This window comes from Capra hircus, chromosome 25 (genome assembly GCF_001704415.2).
Source record: "Capra hircus breed San Clemente chromosome 25, ASM170441v1, whole genome shotgun sequence".
Classification (NCBI taxonomy): Eukaryota; Metazoa; Chordata; class Mammalia; order Artiodactyla; family Bovidae; genus Capra; species Capra hircus.
In genome coordinates this window covers 17292041-17311633 of record NC_030832.1, presented here as the reverse complement: position 1 = coordinate 17311633, position 19593 = coordinate 17292041, and the positions used below count along the sequence as shown (strand labels likewise).

General features: G+C 42.9%; 1 protein-coding gene across 1 annotated transcript in view; it reads right to left on the bottom strand.

The window, feature by feature from the left end:
- The window catches only part of IQCK (IQ motif containing K), a 151755-nt gene that overhangs the window by 3125 nt on the left and 129037 nt on the right, over positions 1–19593 (bottom strand). The window lies entirely within an intron of this gene.

The window sequence follows — 19593 nt, the reverse complement described above, 5'->3', positions numbered from 1 at the left end:
GGAAATTGTCCCGGTAGATAAAAACCCCTCCCCCAAGGTGTACAGAAATCCAATCTCCTGGCAGGTGGGGGATCCATTTGGAAAGACCCTCTCTTTTTAATAAACCTTTGCTTCTAGTGTCCAAGTGCTTGCCCCCGATGTTAATGCCTAAAGGGTTATCCAGAGCAAGGCCACAGGCTCTGGTCATTTGTGGAGAACAGTGTTCAAGTTGGAAAGGGTATTTGGGGGTTGGTACCATGTAGAGTAAAGATTTCAATCAAGCCTGACCTCCCAGTGATTGAGGTCACAGGCTGGCCGTGGACCCCATCACGTGCAGTGCAGTGGGCTAGACAGGCTAGCCCAGCAGTCTTCAGACTGGGGCTACACGAAGAATTCCCAAGAGTTCTTGGTCATATTTTCTTCAAAGACAATCAATTTCCAAATCTTGGCTTCCTTGAGTGGACCTACAGTGTTAGTTTCCCCATCCTGGCATTGCCCAGGGTGTCAGAAATCCCCAGGGGCCAAACAGGGATGCAGTTTGAAATGCTGGTGTCCCCCAGAGTCTTCTTCACTTTCTATATTTAATAACTATCAAATTTTAGAATGTGTTAATTGGCTTTGTGAACTACTATTAGTTGTATTAATAACTGAAACCAGAAAAATATGTTTAATACTAGGAACCTATAGGCATGGGAAAATTATCCTGAGGGCCCATAACATAAACTAGGATATGAAATGTTTAGCAACAGACTGAGGTGGCAGAGTTTTGATTTGTAGCATTTGCCAGTTTCCATGGCTGATTTCAAGCTACCAGCCTGATAACAAAATACTGAGGTAGAAGGGGGATCACACAGCCGGATGGAGCAGCTTAGCACATGGCAGCCCGGATCCCCACAAAATATGCAGGGAAACCCCCAGTGTACAGTGGTTTCCCACATGTGGTTGGGGGACCAGCAATGTTTGCAGCCCCGGGAACCTACTAGAAATGCACATCCCGGCCCGTACCCCAGGCAAGTGAAGCCCAGCCATGTGTGTTCTTATCAAGTCCCCAGGTGATTCTGTTGGACACTGGATAAAGCTGAGACCCACTGACTACTGGTTCTCTATCCTGGCTGCATTTAAGAATTACCTGGGTAGCTTCTGAAGCCTGTTGGTACCTAGGTCTCTCCCCAGACATTCTGATGTAATTGGTCTGGAGACCAGGCATCAGTATTTAAAAGTTCTTGTATATTGCTAAGATTCAGGCAGGGTCAAGAAACCCAAACCAGGGTTTCTTTAAGGAAACCTGACTACAAAGACCCTCAGAGCAGGTCACAGGAGCCTCAGTGTCTCAATATATAAGCCGTATGAATGACATTCTCTCTGGCCTACAAGTGGCAGACAGACACTTAAGGCTACTGGTAGCATGGGAGGAAGGAGGAATTGGCTGACAGGTGGAGTTCCCAGCCCTTGGGTTTTCTTTAATTCCTCAACCCTGCTGGAAAAATCCACCTGCACGTCTTTCCTTTGTCCCAGGATTTTAACCAGTCCTGTCCCTCCTTGAGGTGCTCTTCCCCAGCTCCACATTTTGACCTTGCCTGGGTAAAGCTCTTCTCTCTTTCAGATCATTATACGAAAATCTTGAGGGAGAAGAGTCAAAAGGGATGCTAGGGACACTCCTTCCAAGTTGGAGTGTCAAGACACTAACTGGAGTTGATGGGATCACCTGGAACTCTGAACACTCCTGGTGCCCAGCCTCACGCTGGCCAATCAAGTCAGATTCTCTGGAGGTAGGGACAGTCCATTGGTGCAAGCACCCTGGAACACTGACATTTTAAAGTGAAACAAGTGTGTACATTCCCCACAATGCAGTGATTCCACTTCTTTATCCAACCCCTGAAGAAGCCCTTGCTCACGTGTACTGGCACACATGAATGAAGGTGTTCGTGACAGCAGAAAAAACTGGAAAGAGCCCAAAAGTCCATCACCAGCTGACTGCATCAATAAATGCTGATTTCCTGGAACAGTGAATATACAGCAGTGAGCCCGAATGAACCACAGCTAGTCATGTCAGCTTGTGTTAGCTTACAGTGTTGAAGGGAAAGGTGCAAGGCACAGAATAACACAGAGTGTGATCCTACTTTTAACACATCTAGATGTTAAGGGATACCTATAAAGGTGAGAAGAACTCTAAAGAAAAGCAAGATCATGATGATCACTAAGGTTAGGGTGAGTGGTTTCACGGGGGAGGGGAGCCTTAAAAGTGGCCACAGAGTTCCACTCCCTTAACTGGGATGATGGTTACGTGAGTATTTGCTTTATACGTTATATGTGTTTTATGGTAGCTGTTATTATGTATGTCTCCCCCTTAAATAAAAGGTAAGAAGATGGCAGTGTATTACTTGAAATTACAAAAAGTCAACTATTAAAGGAATGGAAAGGAGCAATTTAAGTCTTTGGGGAGGGCGTGAATGGGGTGGAAGCAAGCTGATTCTCATGTGTCACAGCAGGAAATCAGGAGACAGTGTCTAAATGCCTCCTGACCCTAACACCCTTAACCACCCAGAGAGACAGCTGAGAGCTCAAAGTGACTGCCAGAGAAGACAGTGACAGCGCTGATGCTCATTCAGCCTCCTGCTTTATCCTATATACCCGTAACCAGGGGAACCATGTACAAGGATGACTTTGCTAAAAAATTAAGAAACATAAAACCTCTCCCTTGTGGTTTTTCTCCTCCTGGTCCTGATGGAACAGAACCTTGCACAGATAGGTTATTCAGTAGAAGGACAGAGCAAGGGAAGAGGCAGCAGGGAGGAGCAGGTGGGGAGATGAGAGACCCCAGTTTCCACCTTAGTTTAGAGACATCATCGAGGTTGGCTTCCATCACGAACGGATGGCTGCCTCCGTGCCCCTGTGCTGTCCTTGTCCCCCTTTGGCAGGCTGGTGAGCAGCCAGTTCCGGAAGGGCTTGAGAGAGTGGAAAATCCCGGGGTGATGCGCCAGCCCTTCAGCTTCAGTCAAAGGAAGTGTGACAAGAAAGGCCTCACATATTAATGAGACCCGCTTATACTCTCCGCCTCTCGATCACCCCCCTACATTCTCCGGTTCCAGCCAGTCACAGAGCTGAGAACTCCAGGCATGGCTAGAGAAGCTACCTAAGATGCAGGGAGGAAATTCAGGGACCACGGGGGTCACCCAGCTGCTCATTCAGTGTTGCCCACATGTGGCCTCAGTGCAAAGGGTCCCAGACCTTGACAATTAGAATCTCAGAGAGTGAGGCCTGGGAATCAGGACTGCGCCCACCACTGTGATCCTTCTGGATGTGACAAGTGATCCTGGATGTGACTGTGATCCTTCTGGATGTGACAAGTTTGGGAAAGAGCACGGTATCACTCAGCCATCCCTCAGGGCCCACATTTGAGAGGTGCCCTACCTCCTAAGGGCCTGGGAGGGGCAATCAAGACAAGACCAGCAAAGGGGTCACTCAGCACTGAGTCGGATCCACAGAAGCAGGCACTGCACATTAGCCATTACTCTTTTCAGGGCACAGACTCTGACCTCAAGGAGCTGACAGCCTAGAGGGAGAGGCAGGAAAATTAACAGGGAATTCGAGATGCTTCCCTGGTAGCTCAGCTAGTAAAGAATCCACCTGCAATGCAGGAGAGCCCGGTTTGATTCCTGGGTCAGGAAGATCCCTTGGAGACGGCATAGGCTACCCACTCCAGTATTCATGGGCTTCCCTGGTGGCTCAGACAGTAAAAAAACAAAAAATACTCTGCCTGCAATGCGGGAGACCTGGGTTCGATCCCTGGATGGGGAAGATCTCCTGGAGTAGGGCATGGCAACCCACTCCAGCATTCTTGCCTAGAGAATCCCATGGACAGAGGAGCCTGGCGGAATACAGTCCATGGGGTCGCAAGGACTCAGGCACGACTGAGCAGCTAAGCACCGCACTCAGTACAGCACAGAGATGCTTACAAACCAGAGCGAGAAGCTGCCTCAGTAAATGTGCATCCATCGCAGAGATGGGCCCTGAGGTTACAAAACGGAGACTGGTTCACACTCTCAAGTCAGCAGTATGCGTATAAGGATGAAAAAAAAATTTTTTTTTAATCTGGTTAGCACTCAGTTTTTAGGATTCCAGGTAAATAATAAAACATCACTTCTCTGGTGCTCACTGGGCCCTTTGAGCATACAAAGGAGCAGTGAGGTACATGCTATTCTTTTCCCAGTGATCATATGGATGAGGAAAGGGAGGCATGCATGAGGGGCCTGGGGTCACACTGTGGGCTGCCTGGCTCCTGCATTCATGCCCTTACCCTCTCCAGGGTCTTGGTCTCCCCCTAGCGAGATGATTTCTGCAATAAAGATGTAATAAAGACTCACTTCCCACACAGACAGTTTAGGAACAGCTACAATGCCCAACCCCTGGGGAATGAATAGGTATCTGATATTTTATAAACTTCATAAAACAGGAGGCTGCCATTGCAAACGTGCTTCTGCAAAGTTTAAAGGAACAGGGAGGCAAGCCAAGGGCAAAATACAGTGGAATTTATAAAATTCCTGTACATTTTGACTATGTAAATTTGTTGCTCCATTCCCAAAGTTAACAGTGTCTCCAGAGGGGACACTGTGGCTTCTGTCTGGTCGTGTTGAAAGCCAACCAAGCTGATTCCTCTGAAAGTAAAGTAGAATTTAGTTTCTTCCACTCAGCCATCTCTGCCCCAGTTTTCCCTCTTGCCTTTCTGAAACAAAATTTTTTAAAAAAACAAGTGAAAAAAAATTAAAACAAGTGACGCCTAGTTTACATTTGTTCCTGGGTGAGCTGTTCATAATACATCCTTTAAATGTGACTGCCCCATTAAAAAAAATTACATTCATAACTAAGTTGTAGCCCAGCTTTTTAACTGTTTAAACAACAACAACAAAAAAAACTAAACATAGATAAAATGATTGAAAAGAAATGGGTGAATTTTCATTTTCTCAAATGTCTACAATATACATGCATTGCTATACTATTGGGGAAATTTTTCTAAAAGAATTATCAGAAAATATACCAGACAGAAGAAAAACAGACTGTCAGAGCATCAACAGGTACGTGGTGCTACTGCGATCAGGCAGAGCGCAGAGGTGGGGAGAGGAAAGAAGGAGGAACGGTGAGGAGCTGGGGAGTCTGGAGGGGCGGGGTGCTGGCCTCCTGGTATCAGCAGACCCGGTGTTAGGATGCTGGGAGACCCCAGGGAGAGCTCTACCCAGGGTGGAGTTGCCTTAGTAGAGTGGTGGTGGTGGTTTAGTCGCTAAGACACGTCCAGCTCTTGCAACCCCATGGACTGTAGCCTGCCAGGCTCCTCTGTCCATGGGATTTCCCAGGCAAGATTACTCAAGTGGGTTGCCATTTCCTTCTGCAAGGGATCTTCCCAACCCAGGGATTGAACCCAGGTCTCCCACATTGCAGGCAGATTCTTTACCAACTGAGCCTTCATGGAAGCCTTAGTAGAGGTGACCATTCAAAAAATATTAATGAAATGTATGCCAGGAACAGCTTGCTTGTTCACAGAAGGGGCGATTTTAGAGACAAATAGACCCAGTGTTCGAATCCTGGCTCTTCCATCTAATAGCTGGGTGACCCAGTCCCAGCCCCATTTCCTCATTTGAAATAAGTGAAATAATCTCGCCCACACAGAGTCCTTAGGAAGATTAGGGAGATAATGTACCTAAAGTGCCCAGTGCAGGAATTAATATGTAGTAGGTACTCAACAAATGTGACTTCTTCTCCCCTGAGTGGTCTGTAGAAATACAAGCTGGAGTGTTACTAAAGAGCTCACTTAGCATCATTGAAACTCATGTCACTCATTTGAAAGTTATTTATCTTCAAGCTCAGCTATCAAACACAGTCCAGGGCCTGAAAGTGAGCAGAAGAAGCATTGTAGATGCTTTGGAATGTGTTTCCCAAACTCTGGTATATTAGTCACAGAACAGTCTCTGAGACCCCTCTCAGAGCTGTGTGCCCATTCCTAAAGCATCATACTGGCAAGCTGAGTTATCCTTGGACCATAACTGAATTTAGGAATGAATTAGTTTCCCAATGGGCTTCCCTGGTGGCTCAGACAGTAGGTTCAATCCTCGGGTCAGGAAGATTCCCTGGAGAAGGGAATGGCAACCCACTCCAGTATTCTTGACTGAAGAATTCCATGAACAGGGGAGCCTGGCAGGCTACAGTCCATGGGGTTGCAAAGTGCTGGACATGACTGAGCGATTAACACACACACATATGCACATACACAGTGTCCCAGTGGCTGATAAGCACATGAAAATGTGAGGGTCCACAGTGGGACAGCCACGACACACCCACCAGAATGATTACAATGAAAATGTCTCATCACACTGAGTGTTGACAAGGATGCAGGACAACTTAATGCTGAGGCATCGCTAGTGGGGATGGGAAACCGTCCCACGTCTTTGGCAAACTATCTGAAAGCATCTCGCCAAATTAAATATTATTATATACTCTCAGGGCACTGAGAGTGTATTCCACTCCTGGCTAATCCTCAACTGAAGTGAGTATTGACATCCACCAAAAAACATACAGGCCTCCCTGGTGGCTCAGACGGTAAAGAATCTGCCTGCAACGCAGGAGACCCGGGTTAGAATGTTCGTAAAAGCTGGATACAACTCAACTGTCTATCCAAACTGTGATGATATTCAAGGGAAAGAATACTACAGTTTAGTGGAGAAGAGCAAACTGCTGCTGCCTTCCACAATTTGGTTGAGTCTCCCAGATGTAATGTCCAGCAAAAGAAACCAGACACAGAGTCCATATTGAGTTTCCATTTATATGAACTTTGAGAATAAGTAAAACCTTTTCCACAGTGATAGAAATCCAAATACAGTTTGCCTTGGGATCAGCTGCTGCCTGGTGGGCAGGCCCCTGGAAGGTGGGGCCCATTCTTCAACCATCTGGGTGCTGTTACATTGTACGTACATACGGACAGTTCATTGCGCTGTACCCTGAGAATTAGCACATCCTGCTGAGCTTCACCTCAACAAACGATAAAACAAAACAGGAAAACAGGGAGGAAGAGAACAGGCACAAGAATCTGAGGCCTTTTTCATTCAGATCCAGGGCAGAGTCTGAGGTGCCTCAGTAGTCCCTGAGGGTTCCACACTTGTAACAGATTATTAACAATATCACAGAACTAATTAGAAAATTTGCATTTACTGAACGCTAGACATTATGTTCAGGCTTTACACAAATTTTTCACCTCACTTAATGTTCCTAGTCACTCCAGGAGGTAGATGCTAGCATTATTTCCATTACTGATGAGAAAATTAAGGCCCAGAGACACTAAGCAACTTGCCCAAGGTCACAGAGCTAAAAGAAATGGCCCTGCCAGGACTCTAAGCCTGGTCTATCTGAGTCCAAAATCCATGGTCTTAACCACCATTCATACCAGTGCAGAGTAAGAACTTGGACCCTTTATCATGACCCAGAATCAGCCAACAGAGCTTAAAGTCATGTTCCAGACTTTCCAGTTAGGAAGGCAGGGGACTGTGCAATATATATTACCAAAGTTCTATTTCTTTTCTGTTTTACCAGGCTGAATTTTTAAAATAAGATTACTTTTTGATTATAAAAGCAGTTCACAGTCATTATAGAAAGTCTGAAAAATATAGGAAAATAATGTGAAAAAAACTCCACATGTCCCCACTGGAAGATGTTGACATGCAGAGGGTAATGTGAGTCCTCTGGTACATTTCCCTCCCTTTCCTAATGATGCCAGATGTTGGGTTGTGTTATTTTTGAGGAAAGTTGAGCCAGCTTGGAAGCCACAAGGGACTGGGGTGGACAGTCTTAAATGTGCAGTAATTACTGGTGTTGACTTCTAAACAATGTAAACTCAGAATGAAGTCTCCTGGGAGGCAGCATTTTGTAAGTGGAAATATCTGGTGCTGGAAGTGACAATATTAGTTATATCGAGACAGAATCTCAATATCAAGTTTTGACCCTGGAAAGGGAGACCATCAATAAAAGACTTGCTTTTCATAGATAACAGAAACAGAGACTCCAACAAGGGAAGGAAGGAGGCCATCGGAGCACAGCTTAGTTGTTCAGGGCACAGCTTCTGAAACCAGGGGACCTGGCTGTGAATCCCACCATCATTTAGCAACTGAGTCACCTGAGCAAGTCTCTTAACCTCTTTGAAGCTTCAGCTCCCTCACTCATAAAATGGGGTCAGTAATAGAGTGCAAAGGGTGAAATGAGATGGAACCTGCCTGGCACGTGGTTGACGCCCAATAAAATTATTTCTTAATTATACAGGTAACGCAAACTCCAGGCAAACTCCGGGAGATGGTGAGGAACAGGGAGGCCTGGCGTGCTACAGTCCGTGGGGTCGCAGTCGGACACCACTGGACAACTGAACGGCAACAATGCAGTGACTTTAGAACAACTGGAAATAAATATTTAAACAAATTTTCTTTAAATTATGTAGGTGAGCTTTTGTGCTACTCATATGTATTTATATATCAATTAGTATTTCCTTTCTACATCAGAATTTACAAAGGTAGTTCCATTTTGAAGTTATCAAGACTGGAGATTTAGCACAGCAGTTTAAGCCACTATGTAGTAGGCTGTGCTTAGAAATTCTGCATCTTCAAAAGCCTAGTGAGTCCGGGGTGTGAATGAACACAGACGAACCCTGTCAGCCGTGTCTCATGACTTTTTTATTTATCTCTGCATTCTCAGCTGCTGCCGCCGAGACTGAACCTTTAGAAATATCCCAGGCATTCTGAATGAGCTTGGGGTATAAACAGTTCTCATCCAGTTCAGACTGGCAGAAGCTCTGTATATTGAATGCTGTCTTTAAGTGAAATGGAAACAGATCCCCCAGTTTATTTTTACACAGCTCCTCTGTAAGTATAACAAGTTAATAACTAACTGAGAAACTATTTCAGCCTGTACTTAGGCACCGTGACAGTATTCACTTATTATCTGGTGGTCAGTCCAGAACCCTGGGCTGACACAGCTCTAGACAAGAATCATCCAGGACTAGGAAGACAGTTTTATCAAACCTTAAATGAAGGAGATGGGAAGTAACATTCCAAGAGTTTCAGCACAGAGTTCTAAAAGGAAGCTCTCTGGTGTATTGAAAAGAAAAAATCAAATATTCTTAAACCCTGACCTTGGAGAGAAACATACTGACTCCTAAACAAACCTACTTTTTAGAAGGGATCACTCATATCACCTATGTCATTTTTACTCTTTAAACATCTCCTAAACCCATCCACTTCTGTCGAATTCCACTGGCACCAAGTCATCCGATTCAGCCCCCACCTCCAGCCATGCTCATCCTTCTATAAAGCCCATCTCATGATGCCACTGCCCCGCTAAAGCCCTTTAAATGCTGCCTGCTGCCCCTAGGACCAAGGCCAAAGTCCTTAACCAGGCCCCTGAGGCCACTGCTCTCTCCCAGCTCCCCATCACCTCACACTTGCTTTCATCACTCAAGCCTTCTTTCAGTCCCCCTTCCAGGCTCAGGTCTTTGCCTCCATCCTTTCCTCATTTGAAAGCCCTCACTGCCGCTCATGTCTAGTTAATTACTAGGGGAACCTAATAATTAGGTTTAGGGGAACCCCACTAAAGTCTCTCAAGGCATCTATCTGATGCCTCAGAACTTATTCAGAGCACTGGTCACAGTCTGTAATCAAGGATTCATGTGATTACTGGAATAGCATCCAGCTTTCCCAACTGGCTTAAGTTTCCAGGAGAGCAAGGTGTTAGCTTCTGTTCACCACTGAACCTCAGCGTTGGGCAGGTCCAGTCCTGAACCCAGAGTAGGCGCTCAGTCAATTGGAAGCCCCCAGGCCTCTCTCTCTCAGCCTCCCCCCAGACTGTTGAAAGGACACACCTGTTTACCAGCAACATAAAGGGCGCTCCAGCTCAGAGGGGATACCCAGACTTTAGCATCGGAGAGGCAAGTGTTTGGAGTGTCTGCATCCAGGCTCCAGCTCTTACTACCAGCATGCCCTCGGCCTAGTCACTAGCTCTCTTGATGCTTGTTTCCTCACAAAAACTGGGGGTTTTGCGGATCGTATTGCACAAGGTAATCTTGATATTTAAATACGTTAACTGAGATTACATACACAAATCCGCCAGAAGAGTGCCCAGCACACAGCAGATGCTATAGATGCTTAATAATTGGCGGTTCCTCTCGGGATTCAGACTGCTGTTTCTCCAGTTTTCTAGGCAAAATATAACAAAATGTAACCGGGGGCCTGCTGCCTTCCTTCTTACCTTCCTCTGCCAGCACCTATTGTGTGTTTGTTGACGCAAGACGTAAAATGACGAATGCACCAGACAGAGCCATGCTCTCTTGGAGGTAATCTATGTTTCAACTAAAAGATAAGTGTTTTCAATATGCAAATAATATCTTCAACAGTTACATGAATTGGGTTAAACCCTCTCACAGACGTTGCTGGGCAATGATCCAAAGAAACTGATCTTAGATACATACAAAGATTTAGGAGTGTGGACACTTATCTGGTGTGTGATACCGAAACACTTCTGTTTGGCTGAGGTGAGAGAACATTTAATGTCTGCTTATTCTGACTGCAGTTCCCAGGCTGGTAGGAAGGACCTGCACATCCCCCGACCATCTCCTCACAGGCATCCTGCTCTGTTTCCACTGCCTGTTGCAAATTTAATAGTGCTAGCAACAAGAACAACAAGGGTGAAAATAATGACAATCATTATAAGTACTATTTATTGAGTTCTTAAAATATATGCAAGCACATATATCCCAAAGAGTCAGACACGACAGAGCGACTTCACCTAAAATATATGCAAGCACATATATCCCTCTATTGTCTTTAATCTTCAAAACAACTCTCTGAAGGTATCATTATCTCCATTTTTCAGATGAGAACACTGAGGCTCTGGAAGGTAAGTGACTTCCCTAAGGTGCAAGTGTGGGATTCGACACCTCATTTGCCTGTTCCTGTTCTACTGCTTTTAAGAAAATCAACTTAGAGTTTGAATTAAAAGGTTCATGTTTCCAATATGTAAATATATCTTCAAAAGCTGTGCAAATGAAATCAAACTCTTAGGAATGAAGGCAGCCGTGGCAGCAATACTTATAATGGCGAAACTGAGAAAGAAGTTTCCAATAAGAAAAAAATTATGTAGCTAATCATGTAAAACAAGTTTATAATATAGGGGGATAGGTCGACCACATAAAGTCAGATGAAAAAAAGCGGGGATACGTGAAATAAGTGCTATGAATTATCTCACTGGTGCAGACTTAGAGCCTTTGTGCTCTAGAGCCTGTGTTGCACAACTAGAGAGGTGCACACACTGCAATAAGGAGCCCTTGTGTCACACAGGCTGTAACAAAAAGCGGCACAGCAAAAAAAAATTTTGTTTTTTAATTAAAAAAATAAAATACATTTAAAAAATCCTTACTATTCAATAAAAGACAATCTAATTTTAAAAGGTGGAGGATCTGAATAGACATTTCTCCAAAGAAGCTACACAAACAGCCAATAAATACCTGAAAAGATGCTCAGTCATTTCATTAGGCATGTTGTTGTTCAGCCCCTCAGTCGTGCCCAACTCTTTGCAACCCCATGGACTGCAGCACGCCAGGCTTCCTTGTGCAGCAGCATCTCCCAGAGCTTGCTCAAACTCATGTCGATTGAGTCAGTGATGCCATCCAAACATCTCATCCCCTGTTTTCCCCTTCTCCTCCTGCCCTCAATCTTGCTCAGCATCAAGGTCTTTTCTAAAGAGCTGGCTCTTTGAATCAGGTGGCCAAAGTATGGGAGCTTCAGCTTCAGCAGCAGTCCAAGGGACTCTCAAGAGTCTTCTCCAATACCTCAGTTCAAAAGCATCGATTCTTTGACCCTCAGCCTTTTTTATGTCCAACTCTCATATCCATACATGACTACTGGAAAAACCATAGCTTTGACTAAACAGACCTTTGTCAGCAATGTAATGTCTCTGCTTTTTAATGTGCTGTCTAGGTTTGTCATGGCCTTTTCTTCCAAGGAGCAAGCATCTTTTAATTTCATGGCTGTAGTCACCATCTGCAGTAATTTTGGAGCCCAAGAAAATTAAATCTGTCACTGTTTCCATTGTTTTCCCATCTATTTGCCATGAAGTGATGGAACCAGATGCCATGATCTTAGTTTTTTGAATGTTGAGTTTTACACCAGCTTTTTCACTCTCCTCTTTCACCTTCATCAAGAGTTCTTTAGTTCCTCTTTGCTTTCTGCCATTAGGGTGGTGTCATCTGCATATCTGAGGTTGTTGATATTTCTCCTGGCAATTTTGATTCCAGCTTGTGCTTCATCCAGCCTGGAATTTCACATGATGTACTCTGCATAGAAGTTAAATAAGCAGAGTGACAATATACAACCTTGACGTACTCCTTTTCCAATTTGGAACCAGTCCGTTGCTCCATGTCCGGTTCTAACTGTCGCTTCTTGACCCTGAATACAGGTTTCTCAGGAGGCAGGTAAGATGTTCTAGTATTCCCATCTCTTTAAGAATTTTCCACAATTAGGCATGAGAAAAACATAATTCAAACCACACTGAGATACCACTTCACATCCACAACGATGACTATAATCCAACACACAGTTAACAACATGTGTTAGTGAGGATGTGCAAGAACTGGGACCCTGATCCACTGCTGGTGGGGATATAAAATGGTGTAACCACCGTGAAAACAATCTGGCAGCTCCTCAACCAATTGAATCTAGAGTCACCATATGACCCAGCAGTTCCACTCCTGGTTATACACCCAAGAGAAATGAAAACACGTGTCCACATAAAATCTTTCACATGAATGTTTATAGCAGCATTACTCATAATAGCCAAAATATGAAAACAATTCAGATTTCTGTCCACTGATAAATGGATGCAAAGGTGTGTTACATCCATATACTGGAATACTATTTGGAAACATGAGTTGTGTCTGCCTCAGATTCACATGTTGAAGCCCTAATCCCCCACATGTGACTGAATTGAAGACAGAGCTTTTAAAGAGGTGATTAAAATTAAATAAGGTCATAAGATGTAAACTGAAAGAATGGGAACCCTTTTAAGAAGAGGAGAAGATACCAGAACTCTCTCTACATTATGTGGGTACACAGCTAGAAGGCAGCTTCTGCATGCCAGGAGAGCTCTCACCAGACCCAATCATGCTGGCATCTTGATCTTGGAAACCCAGCCTCCAGAACTGTGGGGGAAAAGATATCTGCTGTTTGAGTCCCCCAGGCTACAGTATTTTGCAGCCATGTAATCAAGTCATAAAGAGAAATGATATATTAATATGTGTTGCAACATGGGTGAAGCTTGAGAACATTGTGCAAAGTGAAGAAGCCTGTCACAAGGGCAAATCTATAGAGACAGAAAGCCTGTTAGTAGTCGTCTAGGGCTGGGAAGAATGGGAGTCTTGCAGGACTATGGTTAAGCTGAGTGGGGTTTCCTTTAGGGGTGATGAAGATGTGCTGAAATTGATTGCAGTAATGGTTGCAAATTCTGTGAATTATACTAAAAGTCACCGAATTGTATGATACATGAATTATATCTGTGTTGTGTGTTAGTTGCTAAGTCACGTCCGACTCTTTTCAACCCCAGGGACTTTAGCCCACAAGGATCCTCTGTCCTGGAGCTTGCCAGAATTCTCCAGTCAAGAATACTGGAGTGGGTAGCCATTCCCTTCTCCAGGGGATCTTCCCATCTCAGGGATCAAACCTGGGTCTCTTGCATTACAGGCAGATTCTTTAACATTTGAGCCATCAAGCGAGTCCCTGAATTATATATAAAGTTATTTTTTAAAAAGAAAGATGACATTTTAATAGCAATCATCTCTGGATGGTGAGACTTAACTTAGAATGATCTATTGGGTTGGTTAAAAAGTTTCTTTGGTTTTCAAGTAAAAAAATAAAAAACACATTTTCCAGTTTCACCAGAACATTACTAAACAACATATTTACTGTTTTGTTCTAGTACCTTCAGCCATTTTTCAGGCAACTTCATAATTTCATCTTCCCAAAACTTTTATTTTTTTTGAGCAAAGAATTCACTTGTTCCAGGTGCCTTGTATAGTCTTCCAGGGAAAAAATTTTTTTCATTAAAAGGATTTTGTAAAGACCAAAATGAATGGAAATCCGAAGATGTGATGTCTGGTGAATACTGTTGATTAATCAGAACTTCCCAGTCAAACTATAACAGTTTTTGCCTGGTCATCAAAGAAACATATTGTCCTGTGTTACCCTGATGGAAGATTATGCATTTTTTGTTGACTAATTCCAGGTTCTTTCCATCAAGTCCTACCTACAGTTGGTCTAACTGGGAGCAGTCCTTGTTTGAATTAACCATGTGGTTTTCCAGAAGGAGCTCACAATAGAGGACTCCCTTCAATCCCACCATATACACAACATTAGCCTCTTTGGATGAAGACCCACCTTTGGTGTGGTTGGTGGTGGATCGTTTCGCGTGCCCCACAATCTCTTCCATTCCATATTGCTGTATAGTATCCACTTTTCATCACCCATCCCAATTTGTTTTAAAAACAAAATACCTTTAAGTAGAAAATCACAAGTGGAAATATGGTCAAGAAGGCTTTTTTTGCTTCACTTATGTAGAACCCAAACGTCAAAGTGACTAACATTACCAAGCTGGTGCAAATGATTTTCAACAGTTGATTTGGATATTTGGAGTATGCTGGCTATGTCCTGCACGGTATAATGTTGATTGCTTTCAATTAACGTCTCAATTTGATCACCATCAACTTGTCTACATAACTGTGGAGCATCATCCAGCAAGAAATCTCCAGCACAAAACTTCACAAAACACTTTTGACACATTCTATCAGCCATAGCACCTTCTCAATTTGTTGCTGTTGTTGTTGTTCAGTTGCTAAGTTGTGTCTGACTCTTTGGGACCCCACGGACTACAGCACACCAGGCTCCTCTGTCCTCCACTATCTCCCGGAGTCTGCTCAAATTCATGTCCATTGTGTTGGTGAGGCTATCTAACCATCTCATCCTCTGCTGCCCCCTTCTCCTTTTGCCTTCAATCTTTCCCAGCATCAGGGTCTTTTCCAACGAGTTGGCTCTTCACATAAGATGGCCAAAGTATTGGAGCTTCAGCTTCAGCATTAGTCCTTCCAATGAGTATTCAGGGCTGATTCCCTTTAGGATTGACTGCTTTGATCTCTTTGCTGTCCAAGGGACTCTTAAGATTCTTCTCCAGCACCATAATTAGAAAGAATTAATTCTTCAGTGCTCAGCCTTCTTTATGCTCCAATTCTCACATCTGTACATGACTACTGGAAAAACTATAGCTTTGACCTTTGAACTACAGATCTTTGTTGGCAAAGTGATGTTTCTGCTTTTTAATATGCTGTCTAGGTTTGTCACAGCTTTCCTTCCAAAGAGCAAGTACCTTTTAACTTCATGACTGCAGTCACCATCTGCAGTGATTTGGGAGCCCAAGAAAATAAAAGCTGCAGAAATCTCTTTTTGTGTGTCAGTTGTGTTTTTACCTTTCTTGAAATAATAAGCATATTATGCCAAAATGTTGTTTTTTCTTCCTTCTTCAATATTAAAATGGCTACACAAAATTCACCAATTTTGATTAGTTTTTTTTAAAAAAATGCACACTGATATGACAGCTATCATAGTACAATATAATGAAATCACTTCAAATGAAGTTAAAGACAAAGCTGGACCATAAAGAAGGCCAACCAACTGCCAAAGAATTGATGCTTTCAAACTGTGGTGCTGGAGAAGACTCTTGAGAGTCCCTCGGACAGCAAGGAGATGAAACCAGTCAATCCTAAAGGAAATAAACCCTGAATACTCATTTAGAAGGAGTGATCCTGAAGCTGAAGCTCCAATACTTTGGCCACTAGATGCAAAGAGCTGATTCATTGGAAAAGACTCTAGTACTGGAAAAGACTGAGGGCAGGAAGAGAAGGGGGTGACAGAGAACGAGATGGTTGGATGTCACCACCAACTCAACGGACATGAACTTGGGCAAACTCCAGGAGATGGTGAGGGGCAGAGAGGCCTGCTGTCCATGGGGTCGCAGAGTCGGACACAACTTAGAGACTAAACAACAACAAGAAGCATTACGAGAGCCATCTTATGGGTAAAAAAAGCCAAATGAACTTTTTGGCCAACCCAATACTCTTTTTGTTCAACTTTCCAGAAAGACAGTTAAAAGAAATTTTTTTTTTTAAATTCTGTTAGAACAAGTGCTAGCAGTATTCATATTCCTTTTCTGCGAAGCTGATAAAGCTCACACCTCTGCAAGAGTTGAATGCACACTAATGATAACTCTTCCAGGTCAGGCTTCTCAGGGTTTAATGTTCTCTCATGTACATTATCTCATGTGATATTCACACCTTCTCTGCATTGTAAGCAAGGCAAATACCTATTTTCTTCCTGAATCTACTTATGTCCTGTTTCCTCCCTAAAAGGATTTCAGATAATTTTGGGGGTTGGCCAAAATGTTCTTTCATTTCATCCGCATGAAAATTTTGCCCAACCCAATACAATAAACTATAGTTAACAAAAATAGAAAAGAAAAAGTCAGATCTGAAGAGAAATGGAGAACTTAGATATGCTAACGAGGAAGAGTCAATAAGTTGCTATAAATGAGCTTTAAACTGAACTCTCAGCTTCCTGGCAGACGAGGCAAAAAGGAAAAGTTAGGGAATAAAGAACCATTTCCCCAAGGGGAGCTACATTTTTCTTGGCACTGTTTGCTGGATAACATTTCTCATGCAGAAATTTATTTTTGTAAAAAGATTTTATGGCCTGTGACCCAGGAATACTACTCCTTGGTATACACTCAGGAGATACTCTTAGATATATACCAAGAATGATCATAAACAGTTACATTTGTAATAACTAAAAGCTGGAAACAGCTCAAATATCCTTCAAGAGTAGAGTGATAAACAACTGTAATATGCTTTTACAATGGAATACTATACTATCAGTGAAAAAAAACAAATTACTGATACATCCAAGATGGCTGAATCACACAAAATATGGAGTGAGGAAGCCAGAAATAAAAGATCATATAAAATCACTATATGATTTTTATTAAAATGATGATCAAAACACAGGTAAACCTAGTTGAGGATGATAAAAATCAAAACAGTGATTCTCTAGGGGGGTCAGGGAGGTGAGAGGTTAGGAAGGTGGGTGGAGTGGATTGACTGGGATGGGGTACGGAGGAGCCGTCACAAATAACAGTAATGTTGGCACTAAGCTGGTTGGTTGGTGGTTACCTGAGGGGAAATATCTATTCAGATCCTCTGCCTGTTTTTAAATGTTTGAGGTTTTTCTTTTTTTGATGTTGAGTTATATGAATTATTGGCATATTTTAGATACTAACCCCTTATCAGATTCAGTGGGTGGCGTTTTCATTTTTTTGATGGTTTATTTCTCTGTGCAAAAGCTTTTTAGTTTGAAGTGGTCTCGTCTGTTTATTTTTGCTGTTATTTCCCTTGCCTGAGGAGACATACTGCCCCCTCCCAGATCACTTAGACTGAGGTCAGAGAATGTACTGCCTATGTTTTCTTCTAGTAGTTTAAGGTCTTACATTTAAAAGAATAAAACTGGACTACTTTGTCATACCATATGCAAAAATAAATTCAAAATGGATTAATGACTTATTTAAGACCTAAAATTATTTCAGTTTTTAAAATGCATGTGGTAACCCACTAATTGATTTCACCATCCACAGCGGGAAAAACAGTGCTCTAACAGGAGTCAAAAACTGTATGATTTACAATAGTCACTGATCATCATTGAACCCCTACTGTCCGTGAGGCATTGGACTAAATGTGTTAAACGCACCGTCTTATATGAGTTTCTCTAGGATCCACTGAGGGGAGTACTTTTATCATTTCTATTGTACAGATGAAGAAACTAAAGGTCAGAGAGGTTAAATCACTTTCTCAAGATCCCACAATCAGTGAAAATTGATAGATGAGCATTAGCTCAAGGCTTTTTAACTCAAATAACCTTGTCTGCAAGTTGGACCTTTAGGAGGATGTTAGTTTCATTTTATAGTTAAAAGATGGTTAAAAGATCAGGAGGGTTAAGTGCTTTGCTCAGGGGTACACAGATAGGACACTTCCAATCAGGATTTGAATATAAAGCTTGGGACTCCAGGCCCAGGACTTTTTCTGCTGTTATAAGCTGCTCACTCTGGAACAGCTTCGAATATCATTCCAAAACCTCTTAAATGACAGGCCTTCAGATGCCACAAAAAGCAAATGAGGGCGACTCCAATACACACGGCAGAAGTAGACCTCATGCAAAAGACTCAGTCTCCTCTACCTCCCACCTGCTCAGCTGGGATAAATAAAGCACTTTCTGAAAGGTCTCTCTAAGTCTTCCTATACACCAAAATATCACCAGGGACAGCATGGTGGGTAGTTTTATTTTGTTTTGTTTTGTTTGATCTCTTGAAACTTTTCTGTATTTTTTCAGAATGAGAATACAGAACAGTTTTTAAGTTATTAAAAAGGGACAGTTTTAAAATTATAGTTCTAAAAAGAATCAGATTAGCCTCCATAGCTCTATACCTTTAAATTTGTCCATGTCCTGGACTAATGAGAGTTGAATCTAAAAATTGGGAAGACATTTTAGCGGCTCAGATCCTAAATTTAGATCCTCAGGGTGAATACCATGCATCAACCAGGGTTGGACTTGCGCTTACAGAGAGAAGATGGGACAATTAGGTGGGTGGGACCACTGCTCTTTAAAGCAGTCTAACTGCTAAAGGAACATGTGCTTCATGGCCTCAGCAGCTTAATCAGAGGGTGGGTCCTGACGGATTTTGCAAAAATACCAAACACCAGCAGATTTCTCCCGAGCTTAACTCCATAAATAACATCCGTACATTGCAGCATAAGGAGGTGGGGAAGAGGAAAGACTTCCAAGCTCTCTTCCTTTCTGAGTGACCCTGGGTACATGGTTCAACCTCTCTGTTCCTCAGTTTCTTCATCTATAGAATGGAGACCATACAGTACCTTCATCAAAGGGCCGATGAGAAGACTGAGTTCCTACTAAGTATGTGCTTAGAACAGTGGCTGCTTCATAAGAAGCACATGGGAGTGTGAACAGTCCTTTTTATTATTTTAGAAAAACGGATAATATATTTCCTTTTATTTATTTGTTTGGTTGGTTGCTTGGAAACAACTCTGATTACCTTAGATTGACCTTGTCCATAGGGTGTTTATCAAGCTGGATGATTTGGGAAGGGGATTGTGTAACACAGATTCATTCACTGAATCAACAAATACTTCTTGAACATCTATCACATGTATGCTGGGCACTGTGCTAGCAGCTGGGATAGAGCAGTGAATGGCACAGAAAGGAAAAAAATCCCCAAGCTGCCACAGGAAGCTTCCATGTTCCAGGACAGTCACAATAAGCAAACAATAGGCAATAAGCAAAATAAAGTATTAAAATCCTGGGCAAGTCAAAAGAATTAAAACCTTGAAAAATTATTACCTAGTGACTGCTGCTGCTGCTGCTGAGTCGCTTCAGTTGTGTCCGACTCTGTGCGACCCCATAGACGGCAGCCCACCAGGCTCCCCCGTCC